Source organism: Artemia sp. Qi Xiang Cuo, chromosome 10 (genome assembly GCF_049724085.1).
Source record: "Artemia sp. Qi Xiang Cuo chromosome 10, ASM4972408v1, whole genome shotgun sequence".
Lineage (NCBI taxonomy): Eukaryota > Metazoa > Arthropoda > Branchiopoda > Anostraca > Artemiidae > Artemia > Artemia sp. Qi Xiang Cuo.
The window spans coordinates 38,768,405-38,783,495 of record NC_142803.1 but is presented as its reverse complement, the minus strand read 5'-3'; the positions used below and the strand labels follow the sequence as shown (position 1 = coordinate 38,783,495).

The following is a 15,091-nucleotide window of genomic DNA, read 5'->3' as shown; positions in this document are numbered from 1 at the left end:
AATAACGAAGAAGACCAGCGTCCAGCCAGTGACTCGTAAAGTTTCTACCTCATGACTAGGTAGAATATCTTGTAAATAAAAATGGGATTTGAGGAAGATTGATAAAAAAAAAAGTAAGTGTTTCTGGTCAACATTGATTGCATTAGTATTATCTAATAGGTGTGACGCCGGGGACTAGTGGTAATTGTAATAGTAGTGGTAAGATACAGATATTATACCTTATAATAAAAACCTTATATGCCCCCAGGGCATAACTTGCAACCCTTGCCCTGAGGGTGGTGGGGGGGGGGCGGTTGTCATCCTCAAAGGCCTAATTTCCAGAACTTTATACTACGTTAAACAAAACGGCCATCTCAAAATTTTGATTGAATGTGTTTGGGAAAATGGTGGGTATGAGAGGGGGAATAGTTGCCCTTCAATCATTTTTGACTTTTAAAAAGGGTACTAACCCTTTCAGTTTCCAATCGAAGGAGCCCTTTTTGAAGTTTCTACAACAAAGCTTTTTATAAAAAACCTTATATGCCCCTAAGGCATAACTTACAACCCTTACCTTGTGGGCTTTGGTGAGGGGGGGTGTCATCCTCAAAAGCCTAATTTCCAACTTTCAACTACGTTGAAAAAAATGGTTATCTTTAAGTTTTGAGTGGATGTGTTTTGGGAAATGGTGGGTGTGAAAGGGGGTTAGTTAACCCTCCAATCACTTTCTAATATTAAAGAGGGCACTAGCCCTTTCAATTTCCAATTGATTCAGCCCTTTTTGAAGTTTCTTCGATAACGCTATCTATGAAAACCTTATATGACCCCAGGGAATAACTTACAACCCTTGCCCTGAGGGTTATGGGGGGTTGGTCATTCTCAAAGACATAATTTCCAGAACTTTCAACTACGTTGAACAAAATGGCAATCTCAAAGTTTTGATTGGATGTGTCTGGGGAAATGGTGGGCGTGAGAGGGAGGTTAGTTGCCCTCAAATCACTTTCGACTATTAAAAAGGGCACTAGCCCTTTCAATTTCCAATTGAATGAGCTCTTTTTGAAGTTTCTATGACAACTCTTTCCATAAAAACTTTATATGCTCCCAGGATATAGCTTACACCCCTTACCCTGAGAGCTGTGAGGGGGGTGGTCATCATCCTCAAAGACCTATTTTCCAGAATTTTCAACTACATTGAACAAAATAGATATCTCAAAATTTTGATTAGATGTGTTTGGGGAAATGGTGGGCGTGAGAGGGGGGTTAGTTGCTCTCCATTCACTTTTGACTATTAAAAAGGGCACAAACCCTTTCAATTTCCAATCAAATGAACCCTTTTTTAAGTTTCTACGACAACACTTTCTATAAAAACCTTATATACCCCAGGGTACAACTTAAAACCCTTGCCCTGAGGGGTTTTGGGGGTTTGTCATCCTCAAAATCATAATTTCCAGAACTTTCAACTACGTTGAACAAAATGGCTATCTCAAAATTTTTAATTGAATGTGTTTGGGGAAATGGTGGGCGTGAAAGGGGGGTTAGTACCTCTCCATTCACTTTCGACTATTAAAATGGGCACTAGCCCCTTCAATTTTCAATCAAATGAGCCCTTTTTGAAGTTTCTACGACAACACTTTCTATAAAAACCTTAAATGTCCCCAGGGTATAACTTAAAACCCTTGCCCTGAGGACTGTGGGGGGTTATCATCCTCAAAGACATAATTTCCAGAACTTTTAACAACATTGAATAAAACGAGTATCTCAAAATTTTGATTGGATTTGTTTGGGGAAATGTAGGGCGTAAGAGGGAGTTAGTTGCCCTTCAATTACTTTCAACTTATACAAAGGGCACTAGCCCTTTCAATTTTCAATTGAATGAGCAATTTTTGAAGTTATACCACAACGCTTTCTACAGAAACCTCATATACCCCCAGGGTATATCTTACAACCCTTGGCCTGAGGGCTTTGGGGGGTTGTCATCCTAAAAGACATAGTTTTTGGAACTTTCAACTACGTTGAAAATAAAGGCTATCTCAAAATTTTGATTGTATGTGTTTGGGAAAATGGTGGGCGTGAGAGTTGGGTTAGTTGCCCTCCAATTATTTTCGACTATTAAAAAGGCCACTAGCCATTTCAATTTTCGATGGAATAAGCCCTTTTTTAAGTTTCTACGACAACGTTTTCTATAAAAACCTTATATGCCCCACGGCCATAACTTAAAACCCTTGCCCCCAGGGCATAACTTATAACCCTTGCCACCAGGGCTGTGGGGGGCTGTCATCCTCAAAGACCTAATGCTCAGAACTTTCAACTACTTTGTACTAAATGGCTATCTAAACAGTTTGATTTTAGGTGTTTGGGGAAATGGTGGGCGTGAGATAGGGGGATTGTTTGCCTTCCAATTACTTTCGAGCAATTGGAGGGCAAGACTAAGTCACTAAGGCTAAAGACTAAGTTACTAAGGCTAGGAATAAGTGAAGATGAAAAGGTGAAGTTGGGTCATGAAAAGATTTATCAGGTGGACAGCTTCACTTATCTTGGTTGTATTATTAGTAAAGATGGTTGGAGTAGTGAAGATGTCAAAAGTAGAATAGCCTAGGCTCAGGGTGTTTTTTCACAGTTAAAAAAATGTTTGGAAGAATAGGAAGATAAGTCTGCAAACCAAGATTAGAATATTAGAAGTTACTGTGATGACAGTGGTCAAATATGGCCCGGAAGCATGGGCGCTCCGAAAAGTGGATGACGATTTGCTAGATGTTTTCCAGAGAAATTGCTTAAGGATTGTTGTGGGTTCCCGGCTGACTGGCCGTATTTCAAACAATAGGCTGGTTCAATACCGCTCTTTAGGGCTATAATGAAAGAAAGGTTGAGGTGACTTGGGCACGTTGTGCGGATGAAGTATGACAGATTGTCGAAGATTGTCCTTTTCGGCCAACCGTCTAGGGCTAAACGGAAAGCAGGTCATCCTCGTCTGGGGTGGGAAAACGTCATAAAGAAAGATTTAAAGGAAATGGAAACTTCCTGGGCGGGCGTAAAAAGAGAGGCTTTGAATAGATTGGGATGGAGGAGGAGCGTTCGTAGCTGTGTTGGCCTCAGGCGGCTTGGTGCCGCGGTGAGTTCTTAGTAGTAGTAGTAGTAGTAGTAATTACTTTCGACTATTAAAAAGGGCATTAGACATTTCAATTTCCAATCGAATGAGCCATTTTTGAAGTTTCTACGACAACGCTTTCTATAAAAACCTTATATGCCCCAAGGCAAGGTTGGATCCGGGATTTTTTTTTCGGGGGGGGGTTTACTAATTTTTGACTTTTTTGGGGGGGTTTACTAATTTTTTACTCAGTTTTCGACTAATTTTACTGATTTTTACCTAGGTTTTACTAATTTTCGACTTATTTTCGACTCGGTCAAATTTTTTTTTTTTTTTGGGGGGGGGGGGGTTCAAACCGGGTAACCGGTTCAACTGTATTAAGATAAAATATACTCTGCCGTGGTTAAAAGTCATTATTAGTCATCAATCCTTATTTCTTTTTTATTTTAGGGCTCTCTGTGTTGTAAAATCTGTGTTGTATCCTAGTTTAGATCATAACATTATATTTCTCATAATTTGCATTAACTCTGTTCCAAGATCTTTCATGGACTTGCCACAAATTCCGAAAATGGCCGATCCCATCACAGTTTCTGAGAATTCTTTAATTAAAATCGGTAAGTTGTACAGTTAAATTTTCTGTTACAGAATAAATGAAAACCTACAGATTTATGTCTAATAGACCAGAGATGGGGCATGTAAATGAATTATCCAAGTGAAAGATCATATAAAAAAATAATGTAAAGAAAGCGGAGAAAGCGTTAGAATATGAACTAAGGTGGTGTGAAGTGAAGGATATGGATAAAATTGCCGAGGATCTATAAGATGCAGCTAGCTGGCGTAATAGTAAAATATTGTACTGGTATGTTGATAAATTTAGAGGGAGTAGTCAATCCGGACTTGTCCCGGTTAAAGATAGGAATTTGGCCCCAATTAGTGATAAGGAAAGGGTTAAAGCAAGGGTTACACTGAAGTGATTAGTGCTATGAACGAAAATAACACTGTTTGCGGTTAAGATAGGAAATGAGGTTTGCAGCTGGTTTGTGTTCAATCACGAGTTAAGCAGAGTTGTGTTCTATCCTCCTTCATATGGATCATTCTGATGGACTTTGTCTTAAGAAGCATAAGAAAGAGAACAGGATAGCACGGACTCAAATGGGGAGGGGAAAAAGCCATGGACTTAGATCATGCTGACGATTTAAGCATCCTAGATGAATGTGTGAGCAAAATAAATAAACTTTTAGAGGTTTTGCGAGCTCAGGAAGCAAAAATAGGTTCAAAAATTAATGTTAAAAATGTCACTAACGCTTGAAATAAGTGGAGATGAAAAAGTGACGTTGGGTAACGAAAAGATTGATCTCCTGGACAGCTTCACTTACCTTGGTAGTATTATTAGTAAAGACGGTGAGAGCAGTCAAGATGTTAAAAATAGAATAGCTAAGGCTAAGGGTGTTTTTTTCACAGTTAAAAAAAAGTTTCGAAGAAGAGGAGGATAAGTTTGTAAATAAGATTAGAATTTTGAAAGCTACAGTAACAACAGTGCTCAGATATGGCTCTGAAGCATAGGTGCTGCGAAAAGTGGATGAAGATTTGTTAGATGTTGTCCAGAGAAATTACCTACGGATTGTTCTGAGTACCAGGCTGACTCACTGTATTTCAAACCCTAGGCTGTACGAAAAGTGATTCCGCTTTCTAGGGCTATAATTCGAGAAAGGTTGAGATGGCTAGGGGATGTTTTGCGGATGAAGGGTGACAGATTACCGAAGATTGTTCTTTTCGCCAATCGTCTAGCAATAAACAGAAAGGTGGTCGTCCGCGGTTGGGGTGGGAGTGAGTCATAAAAAATATTTAATGGAAATGGGAACTTCCGGGGAGGGTGTTGAGGGAGAAACATTGAATAGATTGAGATCGAGGAGGTGCTTGTGAAGCTTTGTCGGTCTCTTACAGCTTGGTTCTGCGGGGAGTTTAAGTAGCAGCACGAGTATGTGCACATAGATCTAACGATTCAGGGCTTAGGGATGATAAAAGCGACTTCTTTGTGATACAAAACACATTTAATTAAATTTATTGGCTTTAACTTCAAAGTTTGGTGAGATAAGTAATCATTTGGCGGAGAAACTTTCTGTCAATATTTTGTCTGTGCTGGTATGATGAGCAAAATATTTTTACCAAAGCAGGGGTAGTTATGGGGGTTGAAATGGGAATATCTAATCATAATACATGTAAGAGGGGAATAGTTAGTTGAATTCAGTTGCTAAGCTTTGGGAGGCTATATTTTGTATTTTATGTTTGCGGAACTAATACATAAAACCTCAATCAATTGGTATTCTTTTACTTTTAATTGTTTCTTTTTTTGATTGTCTGGCTTTAAAATGTTTTTTTTTTTATTCAATACGTTATCGTTATCCAGCAACTCGTTCTATGGTATGAATTTGTTTTGATAAGAATATCAGGTTTTAATTCGTTCATGTTAATGAATTTTGTCGAATGTTTCTGGTTTTCTTGGGATTTATAAAAAGAAGATTTAAAAAAAGATTTATGAAAAAACCTGAATATACATCTGATTTAAGGTACGCATGTAATTTCGTTATATTTAAATTTTTCATGTAACTAAAAAGAAAAAGCTATTAGATTTGTATACTAAGCTTTACTATTAAATTTTTCCATGTCTGTTAAATTTAGATTTCATTTTAGAAGTTGAAGTTGCTTCACCAGGTGACAGCGAGAAGCCCTTTCATTTTCCAAACCATCATTTGTCACCAAAACGGGAAGATGTTTCTTTGCTTAATTTACATAGCATTTCAGGACCATGTAAATTTGAATACGACACCCAGGAATCCAAATATTCTAACAATGAAGGTACATCTGAAATATTGTGTTTTTGTTGATTGAAATGTATTGGACAATATTTTATTTGACAAAAATATGACAATGGGGCCTAATATTAAGATGTTTGCCAAACTGGTTTCGTATTCTTTCAAGAACATTCTTAAATTTTCACTCGAAATGGTTTGGTAGGTTTTATTATTTTTCAATAAGCTTGACATTAAGCCTTAAAACTACATGACTATAGATTATACAATTCATATTTATAGTATATTTCTTTATAAATTAATAGATAATTCTGTCTATTATTTTGATTTCAAGTTGAATTTTAAAGAAGCAGAAAATTGGCTTTGTTGATCTGAAATGTCTAGAAGCTAGATTGAAGTGCCTATCTAGCTAGAAGAAAATAGCGAGTCTGATTGGATTTAAAAAAAAATTGGCGAAAATTCAGTTTTCCACAGGTCACAAAAAATAGTTCAAATAGGGATAAATCCTTTTAATATACTGTGAAAAACAATGAAAAAAAATACCGGATATTTTCTGACGACGGTATCACGGAATATGTAATATCCAGAATTTTTGTCATTGCTTTTCACTTTTTATTAAAAGGATTTATCCCTATTTAAACTGGTATTTTTAAGACCTGAGGAAAGAGTCACTTTCATTGTTTTTTTAATTCAAAGCTTTGCGGCTACCCCCCAAAAAATTAGCTTTAGCAGATGCTGTGTGTTCTATTATGGCTTCCTCATCTAATTGAAATAAGTCCTAATATTCGTTGTATTATTTCGTGTCCTTCACTTATGATTTGGTTTACCCCTGGGTATACTTTTGATCGTTTAAGGTTTCATTTTACTTATTTTGTTAAATTAGAAAAACTAATTTTAAAAGCTAGTTATAGTATCACCTCGAAGGAGAGAAGAGGGATCGAAAATAAAATTAGTTGTTTAAACCTATTGAAAGATATGCTGTTTTTTTTTTTAAGTCTGTAGGCTTTTAGTTCTTAAAAAATATTGAAAGATTTATGTTTTGTTTTGAGTTTTTTTGAGTTTAGATATTTGGTTTTATGTTTTGTTTTGAGTTTTTTTAAGTTTAGATATTTGGTTTTATTCGTTTTTTTTTACTGTGTAGACTTTTAAACGTATTGAAAGATGTGTTGTTTTTTTTTCTGTATTTTGAGTTCTGATTTATTGTTTCATTCGTTTTTTTTTAATTATGTAGACTTTTTAATTTTAGGTCACATTTCACCACACGAATCTGGGCTACACTTACAGGGAAATACCTCACTAGTTGTTTCAAAGAATCTCTCTTCAAGCGGTTTTTCAAATGGATGTGCATCTGAATCAGAAGGAAAAGGCTTAGAAAATCAGAAAAGAGGTTTGATAAGTTGCCTGCAAAGTAAAAAGTATGAAAACTTGAAAAGATATAAAAAAAACTCATAAAAAGAAAAAGACATATAAATGTGAGGTATGTGACAAGACTTTTTCTCAAGCAGGACATTTGAACAGGCACCAAGTAGGGCATACAGGTGAGAAACCGTTTAAGTGTGATCAATGTAACAAGACCTTTTCTGACTCATCAAATTTGAATATACACCAAAGAGTACATACAGGTGAGAAACCGTTTAAGTGTGATGTATGTGATAAGACGTTTTCACGAGTGGATATTTTAAACCAGCACCAAAGAGTACATACGGGTGAGAAACTGTTTAAGTGTAATGTTTGTGACAAAACCTTTTCTGATGCATCATATTTGAACATACATCAAAGAATTCATACGAGTGAGAAACCGTTTAAGTGTGATGTTTGTGACAAGACCTTTTCTCAGTCATCAAATTTGAATAAACACCAAAGAGTACATACAGGTGAGAAACCGTTTAAGTGTGATGTATGTGACAAGACGTTTTCATGAGTGGACACTTTAAACCAGCACCAAAGAGTACATACGGGTGAGAAACCGTTTTAGTGTATTGTTTGTAACAAAACCTTTTCTGACTCATCGTATTTGAACAAACATCTAAGAATTCATACGGGTGAGAAACCGTTTAAGTGTGATGTATGTGACAAGACCTTTTCTCGGGTAGAAAATTTGACCTACCATATAAGAATTCATACAGGTGACAAACCGTTTAAGTGTGATGTATGTCGCAAGACGTTTTCTTGATTTCAGGATTTTAACAAGCACCAAAGAGTACATACGGGTGAAAAACCGTTTAAGTGTGATGTGTGTGACAAGACCTTTTCTCAGTCATCAAATTTGAACACCCATCAAAGAATGCATATGTGACCAAATCTTTCCTCAAGCAGGAAATTTGAACAAACACAAAAGATTGCATACGGATGAGTAGCCAATTACATGTATGTACGTATGTGATGTATTTGAGAAGTGTTCTTTGCAAGTTGTTTCAATACTTATCAAAGATTGCAATCGGGTGAGATACCTTTCATATGTGCAGGAAAGCTTCTGATTTTTTCAAATCTCACAAGCAGTACATTTTCAAAAGTTTGGCAGTACAATTTTCACAAAAAGTACATAGGGGAGTAAAGGAAGATTGTTGTAACACAAGCTGTGGCCTCATTTGTTTGTGGCTATTATTCTCACAACCAATTAGTAATACATTGAATTAGTTTTTTGTTCAATTTTTTTTTTATGTGTTTAGTGTTTTTTAGCAATTTCATCATCATCCTGTGAAAAGTAGTGATCAATATTGGCCTGATTGTAACAAATGTGATGAATATAAAAAATGCTTGTCTACAACAAAGTTTTTGATAAAAATTAATGCTGTTCCACGCTGGTTATTTCTTATATTTAAATTAGCACTTTGGATATTTATATAATTTTCTGGTAATTCTGTTTTTTGAAAGTGATTGGTTTTTTTCATCCATCCAATGTGGAACCACACGAACCGAAGAAGGCAAATCCCTATCTTCTGGAAAAATTTCCTCTGAAATTGATAATCTCAATAGAAAGAGAAGTATACATTGTCCAAAACTGAATTCATAATAGTTAGAATTTTTTAACACCCAAAAACTTTACACCAGAAGAGTAGATAGAATTATTTGTAATTTTTTTTCAACTAGTTCCATAAAAAGAAAAAAATGAAAAGAATCAAAAGGCTAATGAAACAGAAACCAGGGAGCAATTGACAAAAATAAATTTTTGGCTTATGTTTCCTTTTCTTCTATATATTTTTCTTCTCATTATCTATTTCTTCTGATACTCACTGAATCACTCCGGTTTCGATAAAAAGAAAAAAAAACTGTAAGATAAATTTCAACCAATGGTGCAACACTTTGTTTATTGTATTGTGCAGAATTAGGCTGTGTCTTTGGACCAAGAGACGCAATCGCAAAAAAAAACACCTGGGGGGATGGAGGTTCTGCTGTTACTAATTATGAGTAAGGTTCCAATTTGTTATTAAGTGTTGTTTTGATTTACTATGATTCTATTAGGCGAAAGGCTTAAAATTACCAAAGCTCCAATAACTCCTTAAAAATCTTATTTTATTTATTTGGAAACTCTTTGTTGCACCCAGTAAACCTGTAATCTGAAAACAACCTTGGAAACCTGTAGCTCTCAGATATAGTGCCGAAAATTGGCAATTTTTCTTAGGTCAAGCAAAAAGCCGGATGTTCTCAAATTGTTTTGCTAAGATTACTTGGGTCGTTAAAAAAAATTTGTACAGATTTGGATCAAAAATAAGGCTAGTTAATTTTATTTATCTATTTTGAATTTTTGGCAAGTTAAATTTGTAAAAAATTATCAATTTGCAACTTAAAACTATGTACTCAGTTTCCAATTGAATATGTTTTACTAGCTTACCTTTTCCCAAGAGTATGAATCAATCCTAAATAGTCTTAATAATTATTTATGCAATTTAATGCTTCGTATAAAATATTTTGGCATTTCTTATACAAATTATCTAGACATACGTTCCAAGTTCTAATAAAGTATACACCACTGACAACTATTTGTTATTATGTTTTTTTTCCTTGCAACGAAGTTATTGTTTTGGTATTAGTCATTTTCATAATTTGGGAAATTTTCCTTGGAATGTCTTGACAGAAATAAAATACTCTTGACGAGAATAGTAGTGAGATCCTCAGTTCAAGAATGCTTAGCAAGCCTGCCTTTCGTCAAATGTTTATTTATGAATCCTTATATACGAAATTAGCGAGTTACCCACGACTTACTACCTTTATTGATTCCAATTTTAATTTCGACTTCTTGGATCATCACAATAAATTCTGAAATGACGCTTTTTTGTTACCACAATAGACCAAGATCAGAGGAATTTTATTGGAGGTGGCCTAGTTGGAGCCTTTAGACGTCTCCCTGGAGACTATATACGGCTCACAATTTTCAAATACACATTCTCTAGCTTGGCTTTTTTAGTTATCATGAAAAATCTGTTAATTCCCAAAGACTACAAAACATCCAAATTAAGCCACGACTACCAAAACTGCACAAAAGCAAATGGAGGTATTTTTATTGAAGATTAGTTCTTTCTTTTTTCAAAATTACCAAGTAATGTATGCTTGTGCAATTTTTAGTTTCTAATTAGGAAAAAAAAAGATTTTTGTTTGTGTTCTTACTGCTTTAAAGTTAGAGAGGTTTCAACCTACATGTTGGTTCATAATTTTACTTGTGTGAAAGTTTGTTGTTTCTTGCTTCCTTTGCTAGGTTTCTTTTCATGTCGTGTGTGTGTGTTCTTGGAAACTTATGATTTGGTATTTTTAATTATGCTGGTTCATGATTTTACTTGTGTGAATGTCTGTTGTTTCTTGCTTCCTTTGCTAGGTTTCTTCTCATTTCGTGTGTGTGTGTTGTTGGAAACTTATGATTTGGTGTTTTTACTTGTGTTGGTTCATGATTTTACTTGTGTGAATGTCTGTTGTTTCTTGCTTCCTTTGCTAGGTTTTTTCTCATGTCGTGTGTCTGTTGTTAGAAACTTATGAGTTGATATTTTAACTTATTCAGGTTCGTGAGTTTACTTGTGTGAAAGTCTTCGTTTCTTGCTTCCTGTGCGATGTTTCTTCTCATTTCGTCTTTGTGTTGTTGGAAACTTATGATTTGATATTTTTAAATATGCCGGTTCATGATTTTACTTGTGTGACAGTATTCGTTTCTTGCTTCTTGTGCTATGTTTCTTCTCATGTCGTGTGTGTGTTGTTTGAAACTTATGATGTGGTCTTTTTACTTGTGCTGGTTCATGATTTTACTTGTGTGAAAGTCTGTTGTTTTTTGCTTCCTTTGCTAGATTTCTTCTCATGTCGTGTGTGTGTTGTTGGAAACTTATGATTTGGTATTTTTATTTATGATGGTTCAAGATTTTATTTGTGTGAAAGTCTGCTGTTTCTTGCTTCCTCTGCTAGGTTTCTTTTTATGTCGTCTGTGTGTTGTTAGAAACTTATGATTTGGTATTTTTATTTATGATGGTTCAAGATTTTACTTGTGTGAAAGTCTTCGTTTCTTGCTTCCTGTGCGATGTGTCTTCTCATGTCGTGTATGTGTTGTTGGAAACTTATGATTTGGTATTTTTACTTTTGTTGTTTCATGATTTTACTTGTGTGAATGTCTGTTGTTTCTTGCTTCCTTTGCTAGGTTTCTTCTCATGTCTTGTGTGTTTTGTTGGAAACTTATGATTTGTTATTTTTCTTGTGTGAAAGTCTTCGTTTCTTGCTTTCTGTGCGATGTTTCTTCTCACGTCGTCTGTGTGTTGTTGGAAACTTATGATTTGATATTTTTAAATATGCTGGTTCATGATTTTATTTACGTGACAGTATTTTTTTCTTACTTCTTGTGCTATATATCTTCTATTTATGTGAGTGTGTAGTTGTAACTTTATGATTTGGTCTTTAGACTTGTACTGGTTCTTGATTCTACTTGAGTGAAACTTTGCTGTTTTTTGCTTCCTCTGGTAGGTTTCTTCTCATGTCGTCTGTGTGTTGTTAGAAACTTATGATTTGGTATTTTTACTTATGATGGTTCAAGATTTTACTTGTGTGAAAGCCTTCGTTTATTGCTTCCTGTGCGATGTTTCTTCTAATGTCGTGTATGTGTTGTTGGAAACTTATGATTTGGTATTTTTACTTGTGCTGGTTCATGATTTTACTTGTGTGAATGTTTGTTGTTTCTTGCTTCCTTTGCTAGGTTTCTTCTCATGTCGTGTGTGTGTTGTTGGAAACTTATGATTTGTTATTTTTTCTTGTCCTGGTTCATGATTTTACTTGTATGAAAGTCTGTTGTTTCTTGCTTCCTTTGCTAGGTTTCATCTCATGTTGTGTGTGTGTGTTGTTGGAAACTTATGATTTGGTAGTTTTACTTATGCATGTTCATGATTTTACTTGTGTGAAAGTCTTTTGTTTCTTGCTTCCTGTGCTAGGTTTCTTCTCATGTCGTGTGTGTGTTTTTGGAAACTTATGATTTTGTATTTTTATTTATGATGGTTCAAGATTTTATTTGTGTGAAAGTCTGCTGTTTCTTGCTTCCTGTGTTATATTTCTTCTCATGTCGTGTGTGTGTTGTTGGAAACTTATGACTTGGTATTTTTACTTATGCTGGTTAATGATTTTACTTGAATAAAAGTCTCTTGTTTCTTGTTTCCTTTGCTAGATTTCTTCTCAAGTCGCATGTGTGTTGTTGGAAACTTATGATTTGATATTTTTAAATATGCCGGTTCATGATTTTACTTGCGTGAAAGTCTTTGTTTCTTACTTACTGTGCTATATTTCTTCTCTTGTCGTGTGTGTGTAGTTGGAAACTTATGATGTTGTATTTTGAATTTTACTGGTTAATGATTTTACTTGATTGAGACTCTGTTGTCTCTTGCTTCCTTTGCTAAGTTTCTTCTCATGTCGTGTGTGTGTTGTTGGAAACTTATGATTTGGTATTTTTATTTATGATGGTTAAAGATTCTATTTGTGTGAAAGTCTGCTGTTTCTTGCTTCCTGTACTAATTTTCTTTTTATGTCATCCTCCAAAATCATCCTCCAAAATGTCGATTAATTTGTTTCACACAAATGATCCCTAAAATGCCGATTAATTTGTTTCGCCCAAATAATCCCCTAAACGTAATTTCTGAATGTTCCTTTGTTTTGGCATCCCTGCGCTGTCACATTTAAAATTCTCAGGAAACCATTCCCGCGTTAAATATATTCAATCTGTCTTGATCTCGTTTGAATTTCTGAAAAATTATCTAAGGTGTTCCTAGTTACACTATTAAGGCTTCGAAAGAACTTTAATTCCAGAATGTATCCGTGACACTAAAGTAGAGAAGCCATATTGTTTCTTAATTCTCCTCATGATACATTAGAATTCCGTGTCAGATTTTCATCTTTCTCGAAATAGCAACTATAGCAAAAAGTCTTCCTTATATTCACAGCGATCTTGTTCCGTTAGTGGATCAATAACATTGTCCCGTTAGTATTCAGTGCGCATGTGCATTTTTCCCTCAGTTTTTCTAAGTCCCCTGATTGACCTAGAAATAGGTGTCAAGGATCCTTTCCCGTTAGACTCGCTCTTATCTGGCAATGTTGTAAACTCCCGTCTGTATCCATTAGGCTCAGAAACATCTCTGATTGGCCTAGAAAGAGGTGTGGTCTTGTTCGTACAGGGATTGCAGCTCTCTGAATGGCTGAATCTTGTTAGTTTGGTATGTAAATATGCATCCCTACTAGTGGAGCGAAAATTTCTTTTTTCGATCTAATTCGTCATTAGTTTGGAAGCAATAATGAATTTATATAAATTGATAGTTGCTGTCATAAGTATTGTTGTAGTCTTTGCAATAAAACCGTATATTTAATAAGCAACAAACAATTTTATGTATGCAAACAATTATATGTGCATTCGCTAGAAGCAACTTCTACTAATTGAATTTTGATCATTTTTCTCATTTTTAAATACGTATGCCTTAAAGAAGTTTTTGTCTAAATTCACGATTTTTGATTAAAACAAAATAAAGACAAATATAAAATTCTCAAATACAGACAACAGAAAGCTGAGCTTAAATCCAAGGTTAAATTAAAATGAAAGTAAATTTTGCGTCCACCAATAGACGCAAATAAAATAAAACAAAGAATAAGGGGAAAATGAAAATCATGACAATTTAGAGTAGGAGAGGGACAAGAGACAAAGGAGGTTACCCCAGCGTGGCAATTCCCCGCCCCCTGCAGAAAATAACCTTCCAGAAAAATACTCCACATAAGATTTCCCCTTGGACAATTTTTTTGCGAAGGTATTCTCTCCACGCAGTTATTTTTTCGGGGAGAGAACGCTGGCTCAAGACTAAAAAAGGTGAATAGAACCTTTTGTTTTTAATTATAATAAACATTTGATGATATCCAGGGGTATGTGGGGGAGTGGGCGGTAATATTCCGAAAGATTTTGAGAGAAATGCCTTGCACTGTTCCTCTGTATTAAAGATGTTAAATCAAACCCCTCTGGAACTAACCCGTGCCAAAAAACGCCCCTGAACCCCCCACGGATTATGCCCTGGCAGAAAATCCCCCCCTCCCCATGAAACATTTTTCACGGGGATATTTTCCTTGAAAAATGTGAAAAGCCGAGTTTTTTTCTTTTGTACTTATGACAACATTGAAAATGAAATTAAAAATTACTGTGAACTAAAATCCTGAACTTATTAGCTCTAAAAAAATAATCACACAAATTATAACTGATAATGACTTTTAATGGGTAATTTTAATGAATCAACATGAAAAAGGTATAAGAAGTCTGTTAAAGGTCTTGGGGAGGGTTACAGAAATGGGCTAGCTTTAACTTAGTAATGAGAGAACACCCCTTAGCAAATGAAAGTTTAAAAAAAGCAATTTGAAGCTGGGTTAGTAATGGTAACTATTATTTCGGTAATCGGTTAATTATATATTTATATATATATATATATATATATATATATATATATATAATATATATATATATATATATATATATATATATATATATATATATATATATATATATATATATATATATATATATATATATATATATGTATTTATGTATTTACGGACGTTAAATTGAACCCCGAATCAACTCAAAACGACCAGAAATTATAATTAAGGAATACATTAAACCCAAAACGAACAGAAATTTAATAAACAATAATAACAAAAAAATTCAACAAGTACTAGTAAAAATAAATAAATAAAACTTAAAACAAGTAAATACTAAATTGAATATGCCAAAAAAACT

General features: G+C 34.5%; 1 pseudogene; it reads left to right on the top strand.

Moving 5' to 3' along the window:
• The first annotated feature begins 7,032 nt into the window (after nt 1-7,032).
• On the top strand, nt 7,033-8,900 carry LOC148947739 (uncharacterized; annotated as a pseudogene).
• Nucleotides 8,901-15,091: the final 6,191 nt, after the last annotated feature.